General features: G+C 46.2%; 1 protein-coding gene and 1 long non-coding RNA gene across 8 annotated transcripts in view; one reads left to right on the top strand and one right to left on the bottom strand.

Moving 5' to 3' along the window:
* PC (pyruvate carboxylase) overlaps window positions 1–16,651 on the top strand; it is a 107,842-nt gene that overhangs the window by 16,008 nt on the left and 75,183 nt on the right. The window lies entirely within an intron of this gene.
* On the bottom strand, window positions 515–5,733 carry LOC108581875. Its single transcript, XR_001894693.3, has 3 exons — window positions 5,319–5,733; window positions 4,730–4,930; window positions 515–583 (listed from the first exon to the last, which is right to left on the bottom strand). It is a non-coding gene; the product is annotated as an uncharacterized LOC108581875 (long non-coding RNA).

Below are 16,651 nucleotides of genomic sequence, written 5' to 3'. Positions count from 1 at the left end.
GATCGCATCACTGTACTCCAGCCTGGGTGACAGAGCAAGACTCTGTCTCAAAAAAAACCCCAAAAAACCCCAGAAATTCTGGAGTTGAACAGTACAGTTACTGACATGAAAAATTCTCTAGAGGCTGAACAGATTTGAGCAGGCGGAAAAAAATCAGCAAGCTTGAAGGTAGATACCTTGAGGTGTTTCAGGCTGAGAATGAAAAAAGAATGAAGGGGCCGGGCGCGGTGGCTCATGCCTGTAATCCCAGCACTTTGGGAGGCTGAGGAGGGTGGATCACAAGGTCAAGAGATCGAGACCATGGTGAAACCCCGTCTCTACTAAAAATACAAAAAATTAGCCGGGCGCGGTGGCGGGCGCCTGTAGTCCCAGCTACTCAGGAGGCTGAGGCAGGAGAATGGCGTGAACCCGGGAGGCGGAGCTTGCAGTGAGCTGAGATCACGCCACTGCATTCCAGCTTGGGGGACACAGCGAGACTCCGTCTCAAAAAAAAAAAAAAAAAAAAAAAGAATGAAGGAAAGTTAACAGCTTCAGAGATCCATGGTGCACCGTCACGCAAATCAACATATGCATGATGAGAGTCCTAGAAGGAGAGGAGAGAAAGGGTCAGAAAGAATGGCCAGAAGCTGATGAAAAACAATAACTGACCCACTCAAGAAACTCAGTGAACTCCAATGAGGATGAATATCAGAGATCCACAGCAAGATATTTCATAACTAAAGTGTCAAATGACAAAGAATCTTGAAAACAGCAAGAGATGAGCAACTTATCTTGTACAAAGGATCTTTGATCAGATTAACAGCTCATTTCTCCTCAGAAACTGTGGGACCCAGAAGGCAGTGGGATGAACGCTGTTGAAGGCAAAACCTTCAACTGTAATTATTGGACTTTTGAGTCATAGATGGCCCTGACCTCTTTGTCTTCAGGGACAGTTTTTCAATTTAATCCCTAATAATCCCTAATAACCATTAGTCAAGCTTCCTTGACCTGTAGGAAGGCCTGTCTTTAGGCTGGGCACAGTGGCTCACGCCTATAATCCCAGCGCTTTGGGAGGCCCAGACAGGTGGATCACCTGAGGTCAGAAGTTCGAGACCAGCCTGACCAACATGGTGAAACCCCATCTCTACCAAAATACAAAAACTAGCCAGGAGTGGTGGTGCATACCTGTAGTCCCAGCTACTTAGGAGGCAGAGGCACGAGAATCATTGCTTGAACTTGGGAGGCGGAGGTTGCAGTGAGCCGAGATCGTGCCACTGCACTCCAGCCTGGGAGCCTGGGTGCCTGGGTGCCTGGGTGCCTGGGTGACAGAGTGAGACTCCATCTCAAAAAAAAAGAAAAAAAAAAAAAAAAAAGGAAGACCTGTTTTTTACAGAGTTCCCTTCCCCAAGGTTTTCTAGAAATACCCCAGGGATGCTTATGTGTTCCACCAAGTTTGGAACATAGTTAGGGAGTGAAACCATCTTCAGTGAATATGCTGGCTTGGTTATTTCCTTGGCCGGCTGTTCTCTTCTGCATGTTGCCTAGTTCTCCCTGCCCCAGGGCTGTTACTTCACCCTTCATACCTACTGCCTTAAAGATGCAAACGGGCTGTCAGGCATTTCACAACATTTTACTGAATGCTTGGAGATAGCAGAATGGAATTATAATACAGAAAACGATGTTTTGCTCGCAAAGGGGAATTCACCCTTTACCTCAAGAAAAATAGAGCAATTGCCAATAATAATAATGGTGGCCTCGCTCCCCTGCCCATTAACTGTCAGGGGATCAACAAATACTGGGGTCTAATCTCAACTAGTGTTACTCCAGGACTCCACATGGAGCTGACTGCTGATGTTCTGTTGTTGATAATATCCTTTATGTGTGTGTAGCACTTTATAGTTTTATTTCATTTTTTCTCTCCTTTTTTTTTTTTTTGTCAGGGTCTTGCTCTGTCACCAGGCTGGAGTACAGTGGCACCATCCAAGCTCACTGCAGCCTCCACCTCCTGGGCTCAAGCCGCCCACCCGGCTAATTTTTTTTTTTTTTTTTGAGACAGGGTCTCACTCTGTCACCCATGCTGGAGTGCAGTGGCATAATCACAGCTCACTACAGCCTCGACTTCCCAGGCTCAAATGATCCTCCCACCTTAGCCTCTTGAGTAGCTGGGACTACAGGCATGTGCCACCACGCCTGGCTAATTTTTGTATTTTTTGTAAAGATGGTGTTGCCCAGGCTGGTCTCACACTCCTGAGCTCAAGCGATCCTCCTGCCTCGGCCTTCCGAAGTGCTGGGATTACAGGCATGAGCTACAGCACTTGGCTAGTTTTATTTTATTAACCAGTTTTCCCTGGAACTGGTTATGGTTGTGGTTTTGCTGTTTGTGGATGACAGACCCGAGGTTCAGAGAGATTCAGTGTCTCTCTCAGCTTCACTAGGAAGAGTTATAGCCAAGCTCTGACAACAGCAAACCAGATTCTGGCCTAAGGTTCTCAGAATATGCTGCTGTTCCACAGGATGTTACGATATGGTGTGGCAGGGTGTTACAGTGCACAGGGCTGAAAAGACCAACCTGAGACCCTCCCCTTTCCTTCTGAAGTTGATCACTTTATGGACGTTTGCAGCTTTTATCATAAGAGCCATTTGTTGTCACATGGCTTCTGGCCAACTGGGAGTCTACCTCCATCTAAGGCAGGGCTCTTCTCCCTACCATGTTGCCCAAGGCTGTTTCAGTAGGACGGTAAGGTTTTCTTCAGCCCTCCTGGCTTTTGACTACCCCATTCCAGCTGGTTGCAAAATAGCTATTTGTGTTTTTGCTGACCTGAGCCATCTTTCTGTCCATTTTTACTTCTGATGTTCTTAAGTGGCAATTTCAGTATCTAGCAGAATGAATTCCCCATTTTCTAATCCTGAGTTTTCTCACTTGACTGAGTGGCTTAAGGAGGACAAGTTATTACTGTGTAGTATTCTAAGAAATGGTTCTTTCCTTCAGCATTTACTGTGGTATGCACAGCTCCTTACTGGATGCTGCTGTGAGGCTACAGGAGGATCTGACAAGGTGGCCTTGCCCTGAGTCGTTTATCTGTGGTTGGGAGAGAAGGAATATACGTGCTGGACCAAATATATGCTTGCATAGTGACTGGCTAGTGTGGAAGAGTAGTAATGACCTCATTGATCCTGCTTCTGTCCCAGGTGAGATGCCAAATGCATAAACATACACAGGGGGCCGGGCGCAGCGGTTCACACCTGTAATCCCAGCACTTTGGGAGGCCGAGGCGAGTGGATCACCTGAGGTCAAGAGTTTGAGACCAGCCTGACCAACATGGTGAAACCTCATCTCTACTAAAACACAAAAAATTAGCTGGGTGTGGTGGGAGGCTAAGGCGGGAGAATGACTTGAACCCAGGAGATAGAGGTTGCAGTGAGCCAAGATCATGCCATTGTACTCCAGCCCAGGCAACAGAGTGAGACTGTATCTCAAAAACAAAAACAAAACACACGTAGGGAATTACCAGGGGAGTGGCATAGCAGGGTTAAGAGCATGGACCCTGGAGTCAGGCGGACGGGATGGAGTTCAGGCTTAGCCCCGATTAGCAAGTTCCTTAGCTTCTTCAAGCCTTGGTTTCCTCATGTATAAAATGAGGGCATTAAGACCTTCCTTCCTTGTATTACTGCCCTCATTTTATAGATGAGGAAACCAACCAGTGGGGGCTGTTGGGTAGAGATCAAATGCAATAACTTTTATACAAATGAAGTAACACATGTTCATTCTGTACAAATGAAATAACACATAAACAAATGAAATAACACAGTCATATGCCTGACACTTTGGACACATTGTATTGGTGGCTCTGTTAATGGGACCAGTGATGAACAGTTAGAAGGGAACCCCTTGAGGGCAGAATATGTGAGTCTGAGGCCCTGAGAGATAAGGGGACTCTCTCAGGTGGGTGGAGAGCTGGTCCTCGTGTGTGTGATATTTGAGTTCATAGGAGGGGGGTGCCCCCGGGCAGTGGCACAGGGAGTGAGGCCATGGTGATGAGACAGAGGGTGATGCCCCAGCCTTGCTGGCATGGAGGAAGGCAATGGGAAGCCGGCAAGGGTGGAGGCTGTGCCTGCGTTGACTGCTGTGGAATCCTCAGGGCCTAGCGCTTGGGAAGCAATGTTGGAATGTGCTGATGGGGCATAGCGAGCATTAGGGCTGGAAATTCATTCTGTGAACTCCAGCTGCGTGCTGGGATTTGAGACAGTAAGAAGCCCCTGAGATGCTTGAGCCAGGACTACCCAGAGGTGAATAGGATTTTGGAAAACGTCTGGACGGAGTGGGTGGCTGCCTGGGAATGGGGAGAGGCAAAGGTTGGGTGGGGACTAGCTCAGCAGGGAATAACTCAGACATTCCGGAGTGATGCAAGTGGAGGTTAAGGAAGTGGTTGCAATGGGAAGGAAGCGGCAAATATAAAGTGTCACAGAAGAGAAGTTGTCACGGGCCAAGTAGAGGGAGGGATTGGAGAGCTCTAAATTGCAGCTCAGTCTTCATCTTGAAATGCAGGTGGAAAAAGCCACCCCATTTATTTAGCTAAAGGGAGCTGACTCCAAGACCTGACGTCAGGAAAAGTGGAGAGACAAATAGAAAAGAAACAGGGAATTGGGACAGGGCATCATCTTTGGGGATGGTGGGCTTTTAAGCCCAACTCAGCATTTCCTGAGAAAATTGAGACAGCTTGAGACCAGAGCAATGGGCTTTGAGACTTACCCAGAGAAAATGTTACCCAGAGAGGAGAAAGGTCTGGTAGGGCCTGAAGATTCTTGAGCTGATTTTTCCCAGTTCTTGGCTCTTAGTGCCTCCCATTTCTCCTGATCTGATGGTTTCTGGTGGAGACAGTTGCATCTCATCTGTGGTAGGCCGCTTGCTGTTTGGTAAGCCTGGGCTGAAGGGCTGAGGCCTCTGGAAGAGCTGTCAGGAGAGAGACACCTTCAGGGTACTTGGAGCTTTCCCCCTTGCTTCCAGGGCAGGATAGGTGGAAGCTGAAACTGCCTTCTAGCAAACAGATTTACACTGACCAAAACAATGTATTTGTAGGTGTTAGATTTAAGAGGTTTAGGTTTTCCATTGGATTTTTTAGGTGCATGGTGGGAGAGGTATTTTAGAGAGAAGGATTCTCCTAGCAGACACAAAATATGAATTAAGAACCCTTGTTTCTGTTTTTCTCCCAACTACTTCTTGGTATTCATAGTTCCTGTGCTGGGACTTTGGAATGCGTTTTGGTGTGCAGAAAAGACAGGACATTTGCTGCCAACAGGGGACATACATTGAGACTAAATTCACAAGATAAGGGATTTACCTTCCAAGAAAAGATCTGTGTCTGGTCCTGTATCTGGCTTCTTCCTTTGTTGTTTTTGCAGTTCTGAATCAGTTTTCTTTCCCCGGATGGCTAGCTTCTCCAGCTGGAGAGAACTTTAAAGAGGCTTTTCCCCCAGGGCCAAATTAAGGATACTTCTGGGCTAAAGGGCAAATGCAGCCATTCCTAGTGGATTTATGGCCTCAAAAGGACATTTCAGCCGCTGCATCTGCGAGATTTTTGTCCCAGACCAGCCAGCTCAGCAGCGTAAGCGCCAAGGTTTAGTCACTGACAGAGTCCAACCAAGGGGTCTCTGTGGAACCCTGGCCTTGGATGGGCTGGAGTTCTACCCTGCCATTGAAATCATTTGAGCCGGTAGAGTGCCTTCCATGCTGAAAACAGTTCTGATGAACCAGTTACTGATGGGGCAAAGGAGGCCCAGGTATGACCTAGGTAACTCCTCAGAGATGCTACCTTTGAACCTAATAGTCTTCTAGCAGGTTACCAAGCGGTAATCCAAAAAGTTAGTGTTTAACTTTAAAAAAAAAAAAAAAAAGGTATTCAGTTCAGCTACATAATACTTGCACCTGGTACAAACATTGCAATGTATAAAAGTCTCATTTTTTCTCTCTCCCCAGTAAACCGGTTCCCCTCCCAGGAGGCCACTTCTGGTTAAATTATCTTGTCTATCCTTTTGGAGGTGGTATACCCTTTGAAATAGAAACATATTTCTTTTTTTCTTTTTCTTTTTTTTTTGAGATGGAGTCTCGCTCTGTTGCCCAGGCTGGAGTGCAGTGGCACGATCTCTGCTCACTGCAAACTTCGCCTTCCGGGTTCATGCCATTCTTCTGCCTCAGCCTCCCAAGTAGCTGGGACTACGGGCACCTGCCACCACGCCTGGCTAATTTTTTGGTATTTTTAGTAGAGACGGGGTTTCACTGTGTTAGCCAGGGTGATCTTGATCTCCTGACCTCGTGATCCACCTGCCTCGGCCTCCCAAAGTGCTGGGATTACAGGCGTGAGCCACCGTGCCCAGCTATAGAAACATTTCTATTGTTTGTTTTCTCCTGTGCCCTTTCTGCTCCATGCCCTTTTCATTTATCAGTGTATCTTGGAAATCGTCCCATGTCAGCACAGATAAGAAGTCTGCAGTACTCTGTGTGCCATTGCATGGGTTTTTTTTTTTTTTTTTCATTTTACCATTTGTTTATTGCAAAATCCCACACTTACAGAAGGCGTATTTAAAACATAGTGTATGTTAAAACAAAACATCTGTGTTCCCATCCCCAGGTTAAGGTTAGGACCATATAAGCTCCCTATGTTCCCTCCCTGGTTGAAGTTCCTTCCCTCAGCTATTCCTTTTTTTTTTTTCTTGAGACGGAATCTCGCCACTTTGCTGTCCAGGCTGGAGCACAGGGTGCCATCTCGGCTCACTGCAACCTCTGCCTCTTGGGTTCAAGTGATTCTCTTGCCTCAGCCTCCTGAGTAGCTGGGACTATAGGTGTGTGCCACCATGCCCAGCTAATTTTTGTATTTTTGTATTTTTAGTAGAGACAAAGTTTCGCCATTTGGCCAGGCTGGTCTTGAACCCCTGACCTCAGGTGATGCGCCCGCCTCAGTCTCCCAAAATGCTGGGATGACAGGTGTGAGCCACCACACCTGGCACCCCAGCTATTCTGACTTCTGTGATATTTATTATTTTGTTCTTGTTAGTTTTCCCACCAATAGCTAACCTCTGAGTAACTTATTGTTGAATTTTGCCTGGTTTTGAGCACCTGGACCTGGAATCCTAACAGTAGATTTCTGTGACGTGCTCAGCATTACATTTGCAGTTCATCCATGTGGATGCACATGGCTCTGTTCATGTTCACTGCCATAGAGCTTTCCATTGAATGAATATCCACAGCGGGTTGATCCTTTCTGTTGCCCTGTTGCCAAGAAGCCCTTGGTCTGCTTTTTGTTTTTTTTTCTCTCTCAGGAATAACCCTGCTGGGAACTTTTTTTCTTTTTTTTTAAGACAGAGTCTTCCTCTGTCGCCCAGGCTGAAGTGCAGTGGTGTGATCTCAGCTCACTGCGACCTCTGCCTCCCGGGTTCAAATGATTTTCCTGTCTCAACCTCCCAAGTAGCTGGGATTACAGGCGTGTACCACTACGCCCAGCTAATTTTTGTATCTTTAATAGAGACAGGGTTTCGCCGTGTTAGCCAGGCTGGTCTTGAACTCCTGAACTCAGGGGATCCACCCGCTTCAGCCTCCCAAAGTGCTGGGATTACAGGCGTGAGCCATCGTACCTGGCGGGAACATTCTTAGACATGGCCCCTGGAACACATGAGCAAGAATTTCTCTGGGGTGTAAACTAGGAGTGGAGTTGCTGGCATGTCTAACTCTTCTAGATTATCCGAAACCAAAGTTTTGAGGTTTTGAAAACTAATTTGCCCTTCTCCTACTAACAGTATATACAGCAGTATAGACAGAGTATTTTCTAATTACCTGGGTAGTACAACTTTGGACTGCAAGTTTGTGTGAGGGCTGTTTTGTGATTGAAGCTTCTTGGGGGGAGTTTTTTGTTTTTCTACCTGCTCAGTGCCAAGGATTTAGACAGTTGATTTTTCTTGCAGGTAGTTCTTGGGGACAGGGAAGGGTAGATGAAGTTTTTTGTGGTTCACTGTTAGGTTAAGGGAGTATCCTTTGGAAGTCCCAACTTCACTAGGGGTAAGATCTCTCTAGATTTCCCACCATGGCTGGGCTCTGGGCGGTGCTTCTGTGACCTTCTGAGGCTTTGAAAACTGAAGCTCAGGTTTGCCTAGTTCTGCAAATGCCCTCTAGATAAAAGCTTCAGTGTTAATTTGCCTCCCTAGTTTCTCCTTCTTAGGGTTTTAGCCTGAGTGTTCCTTATTTTCTTGCCTATGCTTTTAAGACCAAATTTAATTTGGCCAGGTGTGGTGGCTCATGCCTGTATTCCTAGCACTTTGGGAGGCCAAGGTGGAAAGATCACTTGAGCCCAGGAGTTTGAGACCAGCCTGGGCAATATAGTGAGACTCCCATCTCTATTTCAAAAAAATATGTAAAAAATAAAAAGAAGGCCGGGCACCATGGCTCACACCTGTAATCCCAGCACTTTGGGAGGCCGAGGTGGGTGAATCACTTGAAATCAGGAGCTCAAGACCACCCTGGTCAACATGGTGAAACCATGTCTTTACTAAAAATACAAAAATTAGCCGGGCATGGTAGTCCCAGCTACTTGGGAGACTGAGGCAAAAGAATCGCTTGAACCTGAGAGGGAGAGGTTGCAGTGAGCTGAGATTGTGCCACTGCACTCCAGCCTGGGGGACAGAGCGAGACTCTGTCTCAAAAAAAAATAAATAAATAAAATAAAGTAGCACTTTCAAGATGAGCCTTTGCATCCCTAGGGTTATGGCTTGCATTCTCAGGGCTTGCTGGCTTTCACATTTGAGAAGTAAGGCTGTCAGCACCACAGTGATGAGACGGAAGTGGGTTCGGCCACTCCCCCAAAATTTTAGTACTGTGTTTGGGCCTGGAAATCTGACTCATGTTTCAAACTCACATGACACTGATTTGTCCCAGAAGGCTACTTTATGGATTTATAATGGGAGATAGAATCTCTGGGGTCAGCCTCTTCTGGTTTAAAGATCTGTGGTTGACCCATCGGTACCAGGTAAGTCTTAGATGGTGGCTCAGTCTATTCTAGCATTCAATAAGTAGTACAGATAGGGTTGCTTAGAGAGCAGGAATCGTACACAGGCCCTTTTTAAAAACGATATGACCCTATTTTAGACCCTGACCCTCCTTGTCCCTGGTTGCAGATTCTCACTTTCATGTAGTGTTTCCTTCCCAAATATTTTACTATTTTATCCTTCTGATTTCTGAAATTGCCCATAATGATTAATGCTCACAGCTGGGCGCAGTGGCTCATGCCTGTAATCCCAGCACTTTGGGAGTCCGATGTGTGTGGATCACCTGAGGTCAGGAGTTCAAGACCAGCCTGACCAACATGGAGAAACCCTGTCTCTACTAAAAATACAAAATTAGCCAGGCAAGGTTGCACATGCTTGTAATCCCAGGTACTCAGTAGGCTGAGAACAGAGAATCGCTTGAATCCGGGAGGCGGAGGTTGCGGTGAGCCGAGATCACTCCATTGCACTTTGAGATTTTTGAGACTCTGTCTCAAAAATGATAGTAATTAATGCTTTGTTTTTTTGCACTACTAGATAGACTGAACACCCCATGGTCATTCTGCTGCCAAGTTCATCTTGGTAGGTGCTGATTTCAGGCTGGCCTGATTCTTGTTTTTTAAAAAATTTTTTTCAAGCCATTTTATGTTGTCCTATTGTCTGAATACAGAAAGGGGTACCTGCTTTATTTAATCTACGTAGAGATTACCATCTTTTTGTAGTGCCTTACCATTTCCAAGGTACTTTCATGTGTGTGATCTCATTCAATGCTTGCCTGCCTTCCACATTTTAAAGGACTGGCCCCATGTCACAACATTCAGCCCCTGAGTCTCAGGGAGGTTTATTGCTGCCCCTTGGACACCAAGCTGTAAATGAACTTCACTTCCAGGAGGAGTCGGCCTTCCATTTCGCACATTTCTGCAGAGGAGAAGACGAGGGGACCATCACCTATTGATGTGTTCGTAAATGCACAGGTTTTATTTCCCAGATCAGCATTTTTTAATAGATATCTAGCTTATTCCTAATTGTATTCACACATGAAAAAGAAACTTTCCTTCAGAATGCCTGTTCTTTCTTCACGTTCTCTCTTTTCTAGTGCTCCCTTCTCCCCTTCCACTTTTCCACATGAATTTTGTAGATTTCATTGTCTCAGTTTTCCAAGTTGCCTTCTGAGTTCAGCGATTGTAGCCACCCCCTTTCTAGCATGTTCTGTCTGTGCTGTGAAGCTGTGCCTTGTGCAGTGTTCGGTCAGCCGTCCTCCTCTCCTCGCCCTGTCCACACAAGGTCTCTCTTCCCGTGTTCACTCTGCTCTCCAGGTTCCCCTCCTTTGCCAGGGAGAGGCCTTCCTGGCTCTTTAGTGATTCTGTCCCTGGTCCGCTATTAGCCTGCCCTGCTCTCCTTATCACATTCACCGAACCCGTCTGTTCTCAGGGCCATTTTAGACATTCTTTTTACAATTAAAAATTTAAACTAGAACATTTATGATGTGCCTAATCACTGAAGTCCTTAAGATGAACTGTAGTTGCTGCCCTCCTGGGTTTGCAGGCCCCTGCCTGAATCTGCAGTGGACAATTTCTAGGTGCCTCATTTGACCAGCCTGGGTGGTCTTTTAGCCTTGGCATGTCAGTCATACTTTCTCATGTGTTTGGCAGGGTAGCCACGTCTGCCACAGGTGGGCCTTTTTTTCTTTTTTTTTTGAAATGGAGTCTTGCTCTGTTGCCCAGGCTGGAGTGCAGTGGCATGATCTTGGCTTGCTGCAAGCTCTGCCTCCCAGGTTCACGCCATTCTCCTTCTTCAGCCTCCCTAGTAGCTGGGACTACAGGCTCCCCACCATGCCCAGCTAATTTTTTTTTGTATTTTTAGTAGAGATGGGGTTTCACCGTGTTAGCCAGGATGGTCTCAATCTCCTGACCTTGTGATCCACCTGTCTCGGGCTCCCAAAGTGCTGGATTACAGGAGTGAGACACTGCACCCGGCCTGCCACAGGTGGGCTTCTGAAGGTGGTAGACCTTGGAGCCAAGCGGTAGCACAACATAGGCATCTGAAATCCACACGTCCCTTTGTGACTTCATGTTTGTGGCCAAAATCAACGAGCAGATGTATATTGTTATGTTTGCTGGTATTGTTCATCTTAAAACTTATTTCCCTCTCTGTCTCTTCGTGTAAATTTCTCCTTTATATTATTTTCTTATTTCTCTTAGTCCCAATTCTACAAACCTTTCCTGTTTCCCATGATCTAGTCTCCAGGCTTCCTTACTACCCTCTCCCCTTGAGTGGGCTTGACACTATCCAGCCCTTTCAAGTGGGGAAAGCAGAACCCAAAGTTAGTATCCCAGTTTCTATCTTTTTTTTTTTTTTTTTTTGAGATGGAGTTTTGCTCTTGTTGCCCAGGCTGGAGTGCAATGGTTCAATCTCAGCTCACTGCAACCACTGCCTCCCGGGTTCAAGCGATTCTCCTACCTCAGCCTCCCTAGTAGCTGAGATTACAGGCACCTGCCACCAAGCCCAGCTAATTTTTTGGGTTTTTTTGTTTGTTTTTGAGATGGAGTCTCACTCTGTCGCCCAGGCTGGAGTGCAGTGGCGCCGGCTCAGCTCACTGCAAGCTCCGCCTCCCAGGTTCACGCCATTCTCCTGGCTCAGCCTTCTGAATAGCTGGGATTACAGGCGCCTGCCGCCGCGCCCAGCTAATTTTTTTGTATTTTTAGTAGAGACAGGGTTTCACCATGTTGGTGAGGCTGTTCTCGATCTCCTGTCTCGTGATCCGCCCACCTCGGCCTCCCAAAGTGCTGGGATTATACGCATGAGCCACCGCACTCGGCAATTTTTTTGTATTTTTAGTAGAGATGGGGTGTCACTGTGTTGGCCAGGCTAGTCTCGAACTCCTGACCTCAGGCAATCCACCCACCTCAGCCTCCCAAAGTGCTGGGATTACAGGCATGAGCCACTGCCCTCGGCTTGCCTGGCTGATTTTTAACAGTGACTTTTAAATTTCTACTGCCATCCAGCGCATTCCTAGGCTGCTGTGTGTGTTTCCTATCAGAGAATGAAAACCGGAGGAGTACAGGAGAACACTGGTGTGGTTGGGAGTCGAGCTTTAGCGTCACACCGCTGAGTTCAAGTCCTTGACTAATTAAAGCATGACTAGGGGAGGCCAGCCTGGATAGTTAAAAATTACATATTTAAAATGTAATGTATGTATGAGCATTCACAGCAGCATTATTCAAATACAGAAAAATTTAGCCAGTCATGGTGATGCATGCCTGTAATCCCAGCTACTCAGGAGGCTGAAGGTGGGAGAATCGCTTGAACCCGGGAGGCAGAGGTTGCAGTGAGCCGAGATCGCGCCATTGCACTCTAGCCTGGGCTTTGAGAGCAAAACTCCGTCTCAAAACACAAAAAAAGAACCAAAAGGAACAAACCAGATGTTCATCAACCAATGAATGACAACACAAAATATGGCCTACTCATCCAGTGGAATGTTGTTCAGCCATCAAAAGGAGTGAAGTTCTGACACGGGCTATAACATGGATGAACCAGGAAAACACTGTGCTAAGTGAAAGAAGTCAGACACAAAGTCACATATTATATGACATTTCTAGGAAATATCCAGAATAGGCCATAGAGATGGAAAGCAGATTACTGGTTGCCAGGGGCTGGGGGTGGGTGGGAATGGGGAATGACAGCTATTGGTACTAGGTTTCTTTTTGGAGTGATTGAAAAGGTTCTGGAATTGGATAGTGGTGATGGTTACCAACATTATAAATATGCTAAAAAGCACTGAACTGTATAGTACTGGTAACTAGAATATGTGCATTATTAGGCCTATGTATTAAACAGTTCTAGTTGGTCATGTCCCTAGTCCCCGGTTGTGTTGACTTGCCATGATTTGTTTAACCATTTGCCTACTGTTGAGTACTTGGGTTATTTCCAGGATTTTGTGATCACTGATAATGGTAAGCCTTACTTTCAAAGTCTGATATGCTTTTTTAAAAATTTTACTTCCTACGTGACGATAGGCACTTAAGAAGTACTCTATAAATATTTATTGAATTATCGGCCGGGCGCGGTGGCTCAAGCCTGTAATCCCAGCACTTTGGGAGGCCGAGACGGGCGGATCACAAGGTCAGGAGATCGAGACCATCCTGGCTAACCCCGTGAAACCCCGTCTCTACTAAAAAATACAAAAAAAAACTAGCCGGGCGAGGTGGCGGGCGCCTGCAGTCCCAGCTACTCGGGAGGCTGAGGCAGGAGAATGGCGTAAACCTGGGAGGCGGAGCTTGCAGTGAGCTGAGATCCGGCCACTGCACTCCAGCCTGGGTAACAGAGCGAGACTCCGTCTCAAAAAAAAAAAAAAAAAAAAAAAAAAATATTTATTGAATTATCTATGCTTGCTATTCCTGTTTCATTAGTGTAGATAATTACTTTCTGTTCCAGATTATTTCAAAAGACAATATTCCTTAAACTATTAGCCTTTCAGTGAGAGCTGTATATTTTACATTTATAAGTGGTGTATTTCAGATAGAAATAGTTTGCTTGCCTTTTCTAATCCCAAAGGTAATATCTGCTAATTATAAGAGATTCAGATAATGGCCTTGCCTGGACAGTGGCCTTTATCACAGTCCTCCAAGCAGTTCCACATCTGCAAAGAAACAGGCTTCTTATCTTTTTGCCATATCATCATTATCTTCTCTGCATCTTGAGTTTGTTTGACTCATTTTCTTCCAAAAAACTTCTTAGATACCTTCTGCTAGACAGTAGCCTACAATGTATGATGCCATTGCCTTCTTTTTTTTTTTTTTTTTTAATTCCCCTCCCCTCCTCCATTGTCCTTTTGTCCAAAGATCGTGTCTATCTTGTTTGCAAATAAGAAGGAATAATAGGCCAGGCTGAGTGGCTCACAAGACCTGTAATCCCATCACTTTGGGAGACCAAGACGGGTGGATTGCTTGAGCTGAGGAGTTCAAGTCCAGCCTGGGCAACATGGTGAAACCCTGACACATGCTAATTTTTTGTCTCTGTGAAAAATTAGCCAGGCATCGTGGTGTGCACCTGTAGTCTCAGCTACTCAGGAGGCTGAGGTGGGAAGATCACTTGAACCTGGGAAGAGGAGATTACAATGAGCTGAGATGGCGCCAAAAAAAAGAAGGAAGAATAGTGTGCCATTTGTTCTGCTAAGTCAGCATCCTTAATTTCTAACTTTTTTCCTTTTTTTTTTAATTGACGTGTGCACTATCATGCCCAGCTAATTTTTTATTTTTGGTAGAGATGGAGTCTTGCTATGCTACCCAGGCTGGTCTTGATCTCCTGGCCTCAAGTGATCCTGCTATCTTAGCCACACAAAGCATTGGGATTACAGTTGTGAGCCACGATGCCTGGCTCAACTTTTCCTTTCTTTTCTTTCTTTTTTTTTCTTTTCTTTTTTTTTTTTGAGACAGAGTCTTGCTTTGTTGCCCAGGCTGGAGTACAGTGGTGCAATCTCAGCTCACTGCAGCCTCTGCCTCCCGGGTTCAAGCGATTCTTGTGTCTCAGCCTCCCAAGTAGCTGGCATTACAGGTGTGTGCCATCACACCTGGCTAATTTTTGTATTTTAGTAGAGACATGATTTTGCCATGTTCGCCAGGCTTGTCTCGAACTCTTGGCCTCAAGTGATCCCCCGGCCCTAGCCTCCCAAAGTGCTGGGATTATAGATGTGAGCCACTGTGCTTGGCCACTTTTTTTCTTTTTCTTTTTTTTTTTTTGCCTTGAAGTCTTCTGACATTTTGAAGCTGTGTGCTTTTCTGTGACCTTTTAAACCCTATGTATTGGCTGGGCGTGGTAGCTCACATCTGTAATCCCAGCACTTTGGGAGGCCAAGGTGGGCAGATCACCTGAGGTCAGGAGTTTGAGACCAGCCTGGCCAACATGGTGAAACCCCATCTCTACTAAAAATACAAAAATTAGTTGAGTGTGGTAGTGCACCTGCACACGTGTAATCCCAGCTGCTCGGGTGACTGAAGCGGGAGAATCACTTGCATCTGGGAGGCGGATGTTGCGGTGAGCCGAGATCGCGCCACTACTGCGCTCCAGCCTGGGCGACGGAGCGAAACTCTGTCTCAAAAACAAAAACAACAAAAACAAACGCAAATTCTGTGTATTCCATAGCTGTTTTGTAAGGAAGGAATGAACTGATGGGTCTCTTTTCCCTTTCCCCATTTTCGTGCGGTGGAGCTGTGCCTAGCCTGACCTCTTACCCCACATTACTGTCTGTTCACCTTTCCCTGCTGCGCCGTCATTGCTCAGCACACCTCAAGATGGGATGTGGTAGCAGAGGTGGGCCGTTCTCTGTTGATGAAGCTACTGTTATTGACTATGCCTTGCTTTTTTCTTTGAAGTCATTTTTCTAGGAACAAGGATGATCTCATACCTTTGCCTCCCTGTCTGAAACCCTTGTTTTAGCTAACAGCAAGCTTGGACAAGACGGTTCATCGGAGTCAGGGTTAAAGCCTAGGAAATGAAGTGAAACTAATGAGCCTTGCCAGTGATGCAGAAGCCTTGTCTTCTCCAGCTGTCTATGGCTCTGGGCTTCCTTGTGGATGGTAAACAACTTGTGTCTGTGTTGCTGGTAGCCACATAGGGATCTGGGCCAGAGATAGAAATGAAAGAGTGGAGGAAGACCAGGTACTTACCCATGGAGTTGTGGATGCACCTCTGGAAGTGCTAGCTAGGCTCATTGCTTTTTTTTTTTTTTCCAAGACAGAGTCTTGGTCTTTCAATCTCAGCTCACTACAAGCAACCTCCACCTCCTGGGTTCAAGCAATTCTCCTGCTTCAGCCTTCTGAGTAGCTGGGATTACAGGCATGCACCACCACGTCCAGCTAATTTTGTATTTTTAGTAGAGATGGGGTTTCGCCATGTTGGCCAGGCTGGTCTCAAACTCCTGACCTCAAGTGATTCACCCACCCCGGCCTCCCAAAGTGCTGGGATTACAGGTCTGAGCCACCGCGCCCGGCCTAGGCTCATTGCTTTTCCCAGCCAATGCTGATGACAGAAAGACTGTTTTAATCTTAGAATGGTGCAGTTATTTATTGAATGAAAGTACATCTGTAGCTGTCTCCTCATCCTTTTTGTCATTATTCTGTTTAGATTTCCAGCCCCATACTCTCCTCTCTGATTTAAGACTCTCCGAAACCCCTTTACTTCTTCAGTAAATCTATTCTGGGATTGTAGGTGCTGGTTGGGCTGTACGGAGACAAAGGGACTCCTGACCTCATTCACAAGCATGGGGGAATTGTCACGAGGAAGATGGGGTGAGGGAGAGAACCCCTCGTGGGTGATATGAGGGGTGGGCAGCTTTCTCTTTGTAGAGCCTTGACAGTCGGATTCTCAGGGACAGTTTCAAAGTATGGGGAAAACGAGATTAGGATTCTTGGGTGGTTTTGGATCTGCTGTTTGGTTTTTCCTCATCTAGAACTAAATTTATATAAAAGAATACAACGGTAGAATAATCACGGCAACTAAGTTTGTTCTGCTTTCCTGGGGCCTCTTCATGTATTATATCTACTTACTACAACAGCTCTGGAGGTAAAGGTGTTACCTTGAAGAAACTGAGGCTCCAAGGGGTGAGCTGCTTGTCCAGGGTCATCTAGCTCGGGAGTGGCCGAGCTCA

The sequence above is a fragment of the Papio anubis genome, chromosome 12, assembly GCF_008728515.1.
Source record: "Papio anubis isolate 15944 chromosome 12, Panubis1.0, whole genome shotgun sequence".
Lineage (NCBI taxonomy): Eukaryota > Metazoa > Chordata > Mammalia > Primates > Cercopithecidae > Papio > Papio anubis.
The sequence above is the reverse complement of the archived record's forward strand: the minus strand, read 5'-3'. Positions and strand labels throughout refer to the sequence as shown.